The sequence below is a fragment of the Netta rufina genome (assembly GCF_964035555.1).
Source record: "Netta rufina genome assembly, chromosome: 1".
Taxonomy (NCBI): Eukaryota; Metazoa; Chordata; class Aves; order Anseriformes; family Anatidae; genus Netta; species Netta rufina.
Window position 1 is genome coordinate 78,490,827 of NC_140123.1, and position 12,060 is coordinate 78,502,886.

The following is a 12,060-nucleotide window of genomic DNA, read 5'->3' on the forward strand; positions in this document are numbered from 1 at the left end:
TTTATGCAACCATGGAATTATCAACTCTTGGACCAGAGAATAGATTTGTGTGTTGAGTTTTTAATTTCAGAACTTTTCTGCAGCTACTGTGTGTATGATTCTTGATCATAGAATCTAATACCTCACAAGCATAATCCTATTTTTTAACTCACGCAGGGAAATTGCTGGTTTTGCATGATCATACAGGGGTAATTTGCTCATTTGGCTTACCTAGCATCATACCAAAAACAATTAGCAAAGAAAGGTCCTAAACCCCCCCAAAAATGAAGTATCAATCCAAGAGTTTTAGCAATACACTCTACCTTATTTTTTCTAGAATATATATGGGCTGGAATACCCTTTCACTCTGAATTCAGAGCAGATTCAAGGTCCATTTTTATAATCTCTGGATTTTTATTTGAACATAACATGATAGCATAGGATAAGTTCTGCTGTGGCAGGTCATTCTAATATGAAGAAGATGATATTTTTAAGGTCTCCCTATAAACCTTGGAGATAACCTGCTGAGCTATAAAATTCAACAGTTTTCACCCTCTGTTTAGTCAGTATGGCCCTATAACTCTTTCTAGAAATAATCCAAACAGATAAAACCAATCATGTAGGAGCAGGTTTACACAAATTCTGTTAGAAAGTGGAGCACATATTCAATAAGTAGTGTCCTGATTTAATGGAAAAATTATCTCATTTTGACAATTTTAATGTTATAACTTTGCTGTTATAAAATGCCTCCAATTCTACAAAGGCAACATTTGCTATACAAGCTCAATTTGCAAGTGATTGCTTTGTAGTTGTAATAATCCTCTTGGCAGATTTAATGGTAATTTTCAAAGCTGAGGAAACAGCACTGTTTATTCATTTTACTGTTAACTTGAACAGAGGATTAAAAAAAAAAAAAAAAAAAGAAAGTATTTATTTAGCTTAGAATCTCTCAGTTTTCAAGTGTATTTAGTTACAGATGGCACTTTAAAGAAAACTCTAAAAACACATTTTTAGAGTGATGTGGAAGGAATTAGATAATAATAATTCCCCCTTTAGCAACAAAGGGAAAATGTCTTTCCAGCTCTTCTCATTCTCAGTTACATCTTAGCTACCCCAGTGTCTCTCCAAAGTGAAGTTAATGAGAAAGATGCACCTACTTAGAGTTTATCAAAAACACAAAAGTGAAGTTACAGTATTTACAAAAATAAATACACATCCATCATTTTGCTTACTAAACAGGACACAGAAAAAAAAAAAAAGAAAAACAAAACAAACAAACAAACAAAAAATACTATAGTGATAGTTAAGTAGGGCCTTATATTTTTCTATACCGTGAGATTTTTTTCTTTTACACAGGTTGTAGGAAACAATGCAAATGTAAAACTATGCAGTTTTCCTTACATTTCTGGCAATTTTCTTTGCATCTTGTAGTAACAAAGCTGAAGGAGTCCCAATTCAAAATAAACAAACAAATAAAAACAAAACAAAACAAAACAAAACACACACTTGCATATAAATGTCTTCAAGCAGGAAACTTATTAATCTTTAACTGAAACCTGACTCTCTCTCTATACATATCAACATGACATAGGAAAATAAAATAAATAAAATAAAATAAAATAAAATAAAATAAAATAAAATAAAATAAAATAAAATAAAATAAAATAAAATAAATCACTCATTATTTTCAAAACAACTATAATGGTACAATAGAGTGGCTCTATGGACAAGAATTAGCAGATGGAGATAAAAAATGCTCAGTCCAAAGATGCTGGCAGAAAAATACACATCTTATTACTTCTCAAGTGTGCTCAAAAAGTTAGGAGCTTCCTACAGTCTGAAAGGTTATGGCCATGGTTTGTAGTGAAGTCCTGCATGAATGCAAGCAATGAATATGAGAATATGGTTTGCTGCCACTATTTTCCTGATTTAATGACCTAACATCTAATCCAGCCCCTCTACCTTTTGGAAAGCCTTGGCTTCTTCCATTCTTTTAGAAACATCTGATTTTGATGAAATGGAGAGAAGGAGAAATTTTGCCAGGTTTGAATACCCTGGATTTCTTTATGGTCTAGGAATGAATAGTGCCTAGGTGCCCTCTTTCTCTGAAGACTACTGACATGTCCAGCCCCTGAAGTGGGCACATGATATACAAGCAGGTCTTTGCTTATGTACACTTACTCCTGTGAGACCGCATCTGGAGTGGTGTGTCCACTTCTGCTCTTTCCAGTACAAGAAAGACATTGGTATATGGGAGCAAATTCAATGGAAGGCCACCAAGCTGGTCAGGTGGCTGGAGCACATGGCATATGTGCAAAGACAGAGCACTGAGTTTTTCTCAGCCTTAGCAGGAGGAGGTTAAATGGAAACCATATTCCAGACTCATAATTAACTGACTGGAGGATACAGAGAAGATGAGCCAGACTTTTTTCTCAGAGGTACACTGGAATAAGACAAGAAGCAAGAGACACAACTTGGAACAAGGGAAATTCCAATTATATATAAGGAGTACATGTATTTTTTAAAATGAGGGTGGCCAAATACTGCAGCAGGTGTCCAGAGAGGCTGTAGGATATCCATCCTTGGAGGGTTTCAAGACCTGCCAGGGAACAGCCCTCAGTAACCTGATTTAATTTGAGCTGCTTTGAGCAGGGCGTGGAATAGATGACCTGCAGAGGTCCCTTCCAGCCTATCTTAATTTTATTCAATCTACCTATATATCTATGTATCTATCTAAATACTGTTAATACACAGATGCACACAACCTATATCCATGTGGATGGATGGAGCGAGAAGAGTCAGACTTCTTTCAGAATACCAGCTGGGGATTATTAGTACTACTAACAATAAAAATTCTCTGAAAATACGCAGAAGTGATATTCAGTTGTTCCCTAGGTTCCCAATTTAATTTACCTTTTCCCTCCTTCCCTCAAAAAAAAGGTTACCGTAATTGAAAGAAATTGTTTATTATTCACACAGCTCATCATTATGGTGTTGTGGGAGGACAAATTAGTGATTTTTTTAATGCCATGCCTCTCATAAAAACATGAGGGAGGAGAAATAATAACCTAGAGCTTTTGTAGCAGTTTACCATTGCTTCAGGGTGATCTGTTTGTTGATTCTGAAACGCAGTAAAGGAAGATTTAAGTCTGTGTACCTGGCTGGATGGTATGTTTGACAGCACAGCATAATAACTGTATTTCATCAGTATCTGTCCTGCATGACTTGGCCTATCAGTCACAGGTGTTACTTCCCGTCTTGAGTATGTCTGAACTGATACCCTTCTGCGCTGCAGAGTGCTGAACAGGAGATATGTGATTTATTTTGTTATGAGTTATTTATGCATTCTGATTTTTATACCAGTGTTATTTAAGACATTTCTGCACTGTGTACATAATTTCAGTGTATTTGCAATTGAAAAATTTGAGTTAAGTTGCCTACTGTAGGTAATGGACAACTCCCCGACTGTCTTTGATGGGCTTGTGAAAAATCAAGCACCTTCTCTCCGAATGAAATTAGAAGCTAGTACAGACTACATGTGATAGCTTATGCTGTCATTCCTACACAGAGTATCTAACCACTGCTATTAGGGAATACCACTCCAAGACAGGAATTCAGCCTGTGCATGAGCTATGGATTATCGTAAAAGAGCAACGTGTTTCCAAAGCCGTGCCTTTTTTTTATTCTCTCTTTCTGTAGGATGACTCATTTTGGCTTGATGGTGCTGCCACATTTTTGTGTGTTAAATTCCAAAACGATGCAAGCAGCAAGCTGTTATGTTTCAGTAATGGTCATGGTGGGATTTCTGTTGCTGGCCTGGCTAAAGAAGCCTTCAGATACAGTAATTGCATGAGCAGATGGTAACTTAAAGGTGTCTTCATCACTCTTTGCCATCTTGTCCCCACTTTGATTGCCGACATCATGTTTACTCTGAATGCAGTTGACACTCTCCAGTTGTTGAAGTTCCAAACTAGGTTTGTACCACATCAATTCATCAGTGGTTTAATTTTTTTTTAATATACATATGAGGCTTGTTGGAAGACAGAAGGATATTTTCACATTCTTATTCCCTGCAGAAAGCCTTCTCAGCCAGAAGTGCAGGTCAATCTAGTCCTCAAGGAGAAAAGAACAAAAAGAAAGAAACATGTGGGGGGAAAAATAAATAAATAAATAAATCTGATGAGTGACTTTTTCAGTAAATTAGCCATTCAAGAAACCTAGCTTAACATTCCTACATAAACTTCAGTCACAAAGTCCAAGCTCAGCCATTTAGTTCCTGTCACAGACCAGGGCTCAAAGGCTGAAGTTTCTGAGGAATGCCCTGAAATGTACACGAACTGACCTACTCAATTCTAAATTAAAAGCTCCATTCTAGACAAATAAAACACACACAACAAACAACAGAAAACACAACAGCACAAAGCAACAAAAAAAATGTAACATATTGTGTGCAGCACAAAAGAGGATAGGCTTTGTGGTGAGATGGCTGGGATTTCTCCACTTTATGTTTCCTGTCATTCTGTCTCACATGGGGCTCTTTTATCAATTAGCAGCACACCTGTGAAATAAATTTCAACTAAATAAATAGAACCAGCACAAACACGCACACTAAAATCTTGACAGACACTGGCATTTATTCAGTATTATAATCTTCCTTTCGAAAACAATGAACACTCTGGGACACACAGTCATGCAGTTCTGTTTTGAGAGAAGGGATTTTCTCCAGAGGCTACTCTTGTTCAAGACAGGAGTTGTAACTTAACTCTCCTAAACAGTTTGCTGGGGAGAAGCAGGGTAATGAACATTGGTTTCTGCTTCCAAGAGATGCAAACACAACGTTGCCTCTCAGCACAGTATTAACTGCTCAGACTTGCACTGTAAACAAGTCTAGATTTAAGAAAAGAAGAGCCCATCTTCTACAGATCAGTGACATATACATCCCACTTCAAACTCTGAATCAAAACACTTTCAACACTCTGAACCTCTTACTTATTCCTTCTCTCTTTGAAGCAAGAAGCCAAATATACCCTGGACAGTTAAAAGTCCTGGATAACGATCCATCTCTTGCCTTTTATTCCTCCTCCTTCTTGCACCCTGCTGCTTATGTAGCCCATGAGATCTCACTAGTACACCACTGGCTAAAGCACTGGATGCCTCCCTTAGGCCAGATTTTCCTTTTTAATAAGCTACATACCATATGATTTGTATTTTAGTTTAATAACCTGTACACTTTACCGATAATGATATTGGAAATGGAAGACTGCTGCAAAATGTTAGACAGCTTCCTGCAGCCTCAGAATCAAACAGACACAGAAGGGTTTACCAGCTGCTAATGCAATTCCCACCAATTTTGTACCAGTTTCTACTGCTTCTAGCAAGTAGAATCCTTTTGTCAACTGAAATTAATGTCAAGGGAATTAAATTCCAAATTAATCAAACTAGTTGACTAATACAGCTTTCTGGAAACAAGCAGTTTTTCTTTTCCATCTCCTATCAGAACACTACTGTCAAGATACAATTAATAGACAAAGAATCAAGTCCTACTTGTAGGATTTTTCCAGAAAATAGTGATTATCTAACATAAATAGTAAAATGGAGCAAGAAAAGACAGAGCGAATCAGCTTTGTAAAAGACAAGTATCTTTTAAAAGTATACCTTTTGGACAATAACCTATTCTCCACCTGTGCTTTGCTATAGCACTGCTTTTTACTGTAGATGACCGAGCATCACTCCAAAAAATTAAAGAGCTAGCTCTGAAGACCTCAGAATGAATGAAGCCTTTGAGCAGATCTCTTGTATTTCTCCTTCAGAAAAGAAGATATGCTGTTTATGCAGAAGATTAAAGTACTTTTCCTCTAATGATCCAGTTTGTGTAATTAAAGCATAGAACCCAAGCTGCTAACAGAAGGTAACACTAAGGTAGCCAGTGAACAAAGAACTGATGCAATGGCAGGCATAGCTGATGGAATCTGGATCAGGCCTTCCTTTGTACAGTTCCCAGCCAGAGACTGGGATAACTGATGGGGTGCTAACGAACCACGCTATAGATGACAAGGGAGGCAAACTAACAGGTTCTGCTGTCCTATGCATGTTACTTAAGGCACCATGAGGTGCAGAGCTCTCACTCCTCTCAGGTGGAGCTAGGCTACAGAAAGGTAGGTAACCACTGTCATAAAGGACTGAATTACCTAGAACTGTCATATAGATATGCTTTAGATTTCCCTTCATATACTGACAGATGTTTAACATGAAAGGCAAACTGATTCTATAAAAATCACAGAGAACAATGAAATCAATAAATATTTCCAGTGCTCAGCTTCATCTTGAAAGATTCTGAAATCTGTGCACTTCATCTTCCTGAAAGCTTTGCATTGTTGGCATGCGGGACTGGGCACTAGAAAACACTTGTTACAATAAGACTGATCCTACATTACTATTTAAGCCCCATGGATCTAAGAGGTTTGCATGCATCTGTTTGCTAAGGAACATCCCAATGTCTAATCCCACATGGCAGTTGCTTCCAGGAGAAATGGGATTGCACAATATAGGGCAATATAACAGCCTAGACTAATATGAAATCAATTTACAGAGCAGTGACAAAGAATCTGTAAATTCACCCCACATAAATCAGATTTCCTTTAGCATGACAGGATTAGCTGTTATTTATTCTCATAAACCATCTGAAGTTACTATACGTGGTCAAGAATGATGACACAAAAAACACATGGTGCCCAGTAACACCACACTGGGGCAGTGGTTCTAACTGCTGATATGAGTCTGTCTATATGTCTGGTTTTGCTACAAGCACTGTTGAGCCTTGCTGATTGTATCATACAGATTGCTTCTATATCTGGCAACCATTCAGCCTGCATGTATACTTATCCACCTCCACCTGGCTGTTCAGACAAATAAGCCACAGGGAAAAAAAAAAAAAGAAAAAAAAAGCCAGACGGTATATAAATCCATCTGCACTGAACTACATAAGGGTTGAATATTAAACACTGTGCAATTGAGAACCACTTTAGATTTAAAAATGGAACAATTCCATCTCAACATCAGGGAATGCAGTCCACCATAAGAACAGAAAACTGAACACACTTACATGTTTAAGCACAGCAGATTCTAGTGGGATACAACATTACAAAAGAAAAAGTATACAGCCATCTATTCACTCTTACCATCAATGAGTATCAACTCCACTGTTGGTCTACAATGTCTAATTTCTTCAAATCTTTGGTATGGGATACCTGTTTCCTCAAATCCAATGGTGTAACAATCCCACTGCTTATCATAAGGGGATAAAAATGAAGCCAGAGGGAAAGCATCTACACAGTTGAATAAATCAAGGTTTTTTCACTGAATAAAAGCTCTGAACAGCCTAGTGCTGAAAATGTCTTTATTATTATTATTATTATCAGGGGACAATGATATCATTCTTTTTCTCCTCAAAAGAAAGATAATCCTCAAGTTTGAGGTCAAAAGCTTTCTGTCTTAGCATTATCACACATGATCTGGTCATATTTTAATGGGACAGAAATGGCCTCTCCTTGTCAAATATTGTGTTCACACTAGTATACATTTTCATATGTGGCAATAAGTAGGAGCAGGTGTTGGTTTTGGTTGTAATCATCTTTCCTACAAGCTTTAGAGTTATGCAACTTTTAGAGTTGTAGAGTTTGCCATAATGTGTTTTCATAATGAACCACATACCACTCTTGTCTTTGCATGGCATGGGGAGGAGCACCAGTTATTTGTGATGCCTGAGTCCTGCACAGCTGTAATTCCAAGCTTTTCCTAGAACAGAAACCAGCATGTAGAAACTTGTATCAGAAGGATTGAGATAGGTAAGAAATATGAAAGGAAATGTGTGGATGAGGACAAGCACCAGAAATAGATGGCAGAACAAAGATTAAAAGAATAGTCTAATGAATAATGCTGTTCCCAGTCAAAGAGAGGAATGTGATGTGTAAAACCCAGACAACCTGCACTGTGATAAGACCACAGCAAAAACAACAGTAACGGAAAACACACTGAGGGAAAGGATGGCAAAAAGCCTGCATCCCTCCTCCTTTATATACACCATTCCCTCCTCTGCTAGCACAACAGAAGGATAATAGCAAAATACTACTTCTCCATGGATATGAAATTAACAGGATATGGATCTGCCAACAAAAAAAATAGTTTATTATTGCCAATCAAGAAGAACCTCAGAGCTGTGATGGGGCCTCGGTAGCCAGTGTCCCTCCTCCTTTTGGTCACACACAATGCCACACCACTCAGACACACCTGGGGCTTGTGAATAAGTGGAAGTGTGAATGAAGACCACGAGTGAGAGAATGAGCGTGAGTGAAATCAGCTTACTCAGGGCTTTTGCAAATAATTTACACATTCCCCCTCTTTTCAATCTTACACTGAGTTTTACTACACTAATTACCAACATTTTTTTTCTCTATAAGCACCTATACATTAGAAAATTAGAAAGACCAAAGCCTAACTAGAACTTAACTTGGCTAGGGCAGAAAAAGACAATAAAATGTTTTTATAAATAAATAAACAAGAAAAGGAGGACTAAGGAGAACCACCATCTTTTACTGGATGTGTGAGGAAATATAGTGATGAGACACGAGGAAAAGGCTGATGCACTTAATGACGTCTTTGACGTCATTAATAAGACTAGGCATCCTCAGGGTACCCAGCCTACTGAGATGGAAGACAGAGGCAGGGAGCAGAATGAAGCCCTTATAATCCAAGGGGAAATGATTAGCAACCTACTACACCACTTGAACACACCCAAATCTATGGGGCTGCAAAGGACCCATCCAAGGGTACTGAAGGAGCTGGTGGAAGTGTTCACCAAGCCACTTTCAAAAATTTATCAGTAGTTCTGGCTAACCAGGGTGGTCCCAGCTCACTGGAGCTTTGCAAATGTGACACCCATCTACAAGAAGGGCAGGAAGGAGGCTTCAGGAAACTACAGGACTGTCAGTCTGACCTTGGTACTAGGGAAGGTCACAGGGCAGTTCATCTTGAGTGCCATCACACGGCACATAAGGGACAATGAGGTGATCAGACCCAGTTAGCAAGGGTTTATGAAAGGTAGGTCCTTCCTGACTAACCTGATCTCCTTCTATATTAAGATGGCCCACTTAGTGGATGAGTGAAAAGCTGTACACCTCCTTTCCTTGGAATTTATCAAAGTGTTTGATACTGTTTCCAACAGTATTCTCCTGGAGAAACTGGAAGCTTGTGGCTTGGATGGATTAACTGTTTGATGGTAAAAAATTGGATGGATGGTAGGGCCCAAAGGGTTGTTGTGGATGGAGTTAAATCTGTTTGGTGGCCAGTCATTGGTGGTGTTCCTCAGGGCTCATTACTGGGGCCAGTTTTGTTTAACATTTTTATCAATGATATGCATGAGAGGATTGAGCGCACCCTCAGTCAGTTTGCAGATAACACCAAGTTGGATGGGAATGTTGATCTCTTTGAGATTAGGAAGGCTCTGCAGAGGGATCTGGATAGACTAGATTGATGGTTCACTTTCAATTGAATGATATTCAACAAGGCTGAATGCCGGGTGTTGCACTTGGGTCATAACAACCCCATGCAGGCTTGGGATTGAGTGGCTGGAAAGCTGACCAGCAGAAAAGGACCCAGGGTTGCTGGTTGACTGCTGGCTGAACATGAGCCAGCAGCATGACCAGGTAGCCAAGAAGGCCAACAGCATCCTGGCCTGCCTTAGAAATAGTGTGGCCAGCAGGGCTAGGGAAGGTGTTGTCCCCCTGTACTCTGCTCTGGTGAGACCATACCTCAAGTACTGTGTTCAGTTTTGGGCCCCTCACTACAAGAAGGATACTGCGTTGCTGGAACATGTTCAGAGAAGAGCAATGAGGTTTCTGAAGGGACTAGGAAGCAAGACATATGAGGAGCAGCTGAGAGAACAATGGACAATGGGAAAGAGCAGAGCTTTCCTGTCTTCCTGAACCCAGACCACAAGAAGTTGTAGATTAAATGAAAGAACACCTACCAAGCATGCAGACAGACTGATTGCTTTCAAGCTCGTATCTGCTGGCTGGACTCATTTAGAATGATGTTATGTATTCATGGGAACTAACTGCTTGTTAGTGGTGTGAACAAGGAGATTCTGAAATATTGCACAAGTTCTAAAACAACAGCTATTATTCTAACAGCAGTCATTTTCCAATTACTGTGGTAAGCACACCACCCAATGTGACTTGAAGCCCAAAGAGTATGAGAATGAGATATTTCAGAATGTCAAACTTCCAGGCAAGCAACCAAGCATCATGGAAGTGCTGCTGAAAGCCTTTTTGAGAGTTTATGGTGAGAAAATAGCAAAGCTCTTCACACACACACACACACACACAAATAAAATAAAAAAGCTGGGAGGTCCTCTTTTTCTGAAACTTGCCATGCAAAGTTTAAGCATGGAAACTTCTTAATGAGCACTATAATTGTTTCTGTTTAACACAAAGAGTAATAGAAAGCAGATGTTTCCTAACAGCCACCTTGAATGAAAGGAGGACTGGGATGGATGAAAGAAAAAGGCAGAAAGGCAGTTGGATATAAACACTATGGCTTCAGAGTACAACTTTATTTAAAGTAAGTATACAGCTGAGAAGCCAAAAAATGCAGCAAAAATATTTTGCAGGAGGGGCCTAAGGCACACACTTAGCTTTACATTCTGCATATTAGCAAGAGATAGATGTTAAACAGATGTCTGTTGTAAAAAATACCCGTAATATACCCCTGTATATATGCTTAAGAAATAACTAACTCACATGCATAATTTAAAGGAGAGGAATACATGTTATAGGAAAAAGTTCCAAGATAGACCGGTTAATACCAAAGAGATAGTTGTCTACTCAACAATGTGAATGGAGGAATAAAAGTGCTTCTCCGGAGGAGAGTGGCAATGTACCACAGTATTGAATGAAGAAACATGTCTATGTTACCTAAAGAAATGAATAGTTTTGAAATCCAAATGTCTTCTATTTCCATCCCTGGGAGAAATGCAGCAGACCAACTTCCAGAGAACAGTCCTGATACTTTATGAAGTGATCTCTAAACTTCTACCTAGATCTCAGACTGGGACCAAAGCCAATGATAACAGTTTCGAGAGCACTGACACAACAAAGAATGAAATGTGTGCATTTGTAAATATGAAGCTGCATCAACTGAATGTTTATGTGAGTAGTCATTACTGAGAAACAAAGCAATTTTTATAAAATACTGCATATAGAGACTTTTTTTTTTTTCCTTTGGCTTAATTCTGCATTGCTTCTGCTTTTGCTGGATCTTCTTTATATCCTACTAAAATTTGTATGAGGGCTGGAGAAGTTATAACATTTATGACAAAAGGAGGTAAAGGACACTGATCAAATATTCAGGGAATACAGAGCAAGAACATTGCCTCCAGCAGAAAAAAAAAAAAAAAAAAAAAAAAAAAAGTGATCCAGAATAAAGCATTATGTACTCTGTTTTTTGAAAAACAGAATGAAAGCAGATGAGAAGGTTTATTTAGAGGGTAACTAGAAGTAAAAAACACTTTCCACACATATATGTCACAAGATGGTTCCCATAGGAATAGAGATCAGTAAGGTTTGGTTTGGTTTGGTTTGGTTTGTTTTTTTGGTTTGGTTTGGTTTGGTTTGGTTTGGTTTGGTTTGGTTTGGTTGTTAAAAAATATGATGACAGGCAAAGTTTTGAGCGTTGGAAAATGAAGGTCTAAGTAACAGGAAATATCACATGATAGGAGTCACATAAAGACAAGCATAGAGTGCCAGATTAAAAAAAAAAAAAAAAAAAAAAAAGGATTTGAAGAGTCCCTTTGGAAAGATTTTTTTTTTTTTTAAGTATTTATTATAATCCCAGTGCTGTGCATAATGTATTGTATATCTACATCTGCATTTTAGTTCAAAATCAGAATCTCACTTTTTAAGTGAATCTCCTGATTGACCCTACTTAGTATGCTCGGGTTCACACAGACCTTGTGAAATGCACTCCATGAATTTTAGCTGAAGCCTTAAGATGCACTCCAAATATACACATAATGCAAGAGAAACA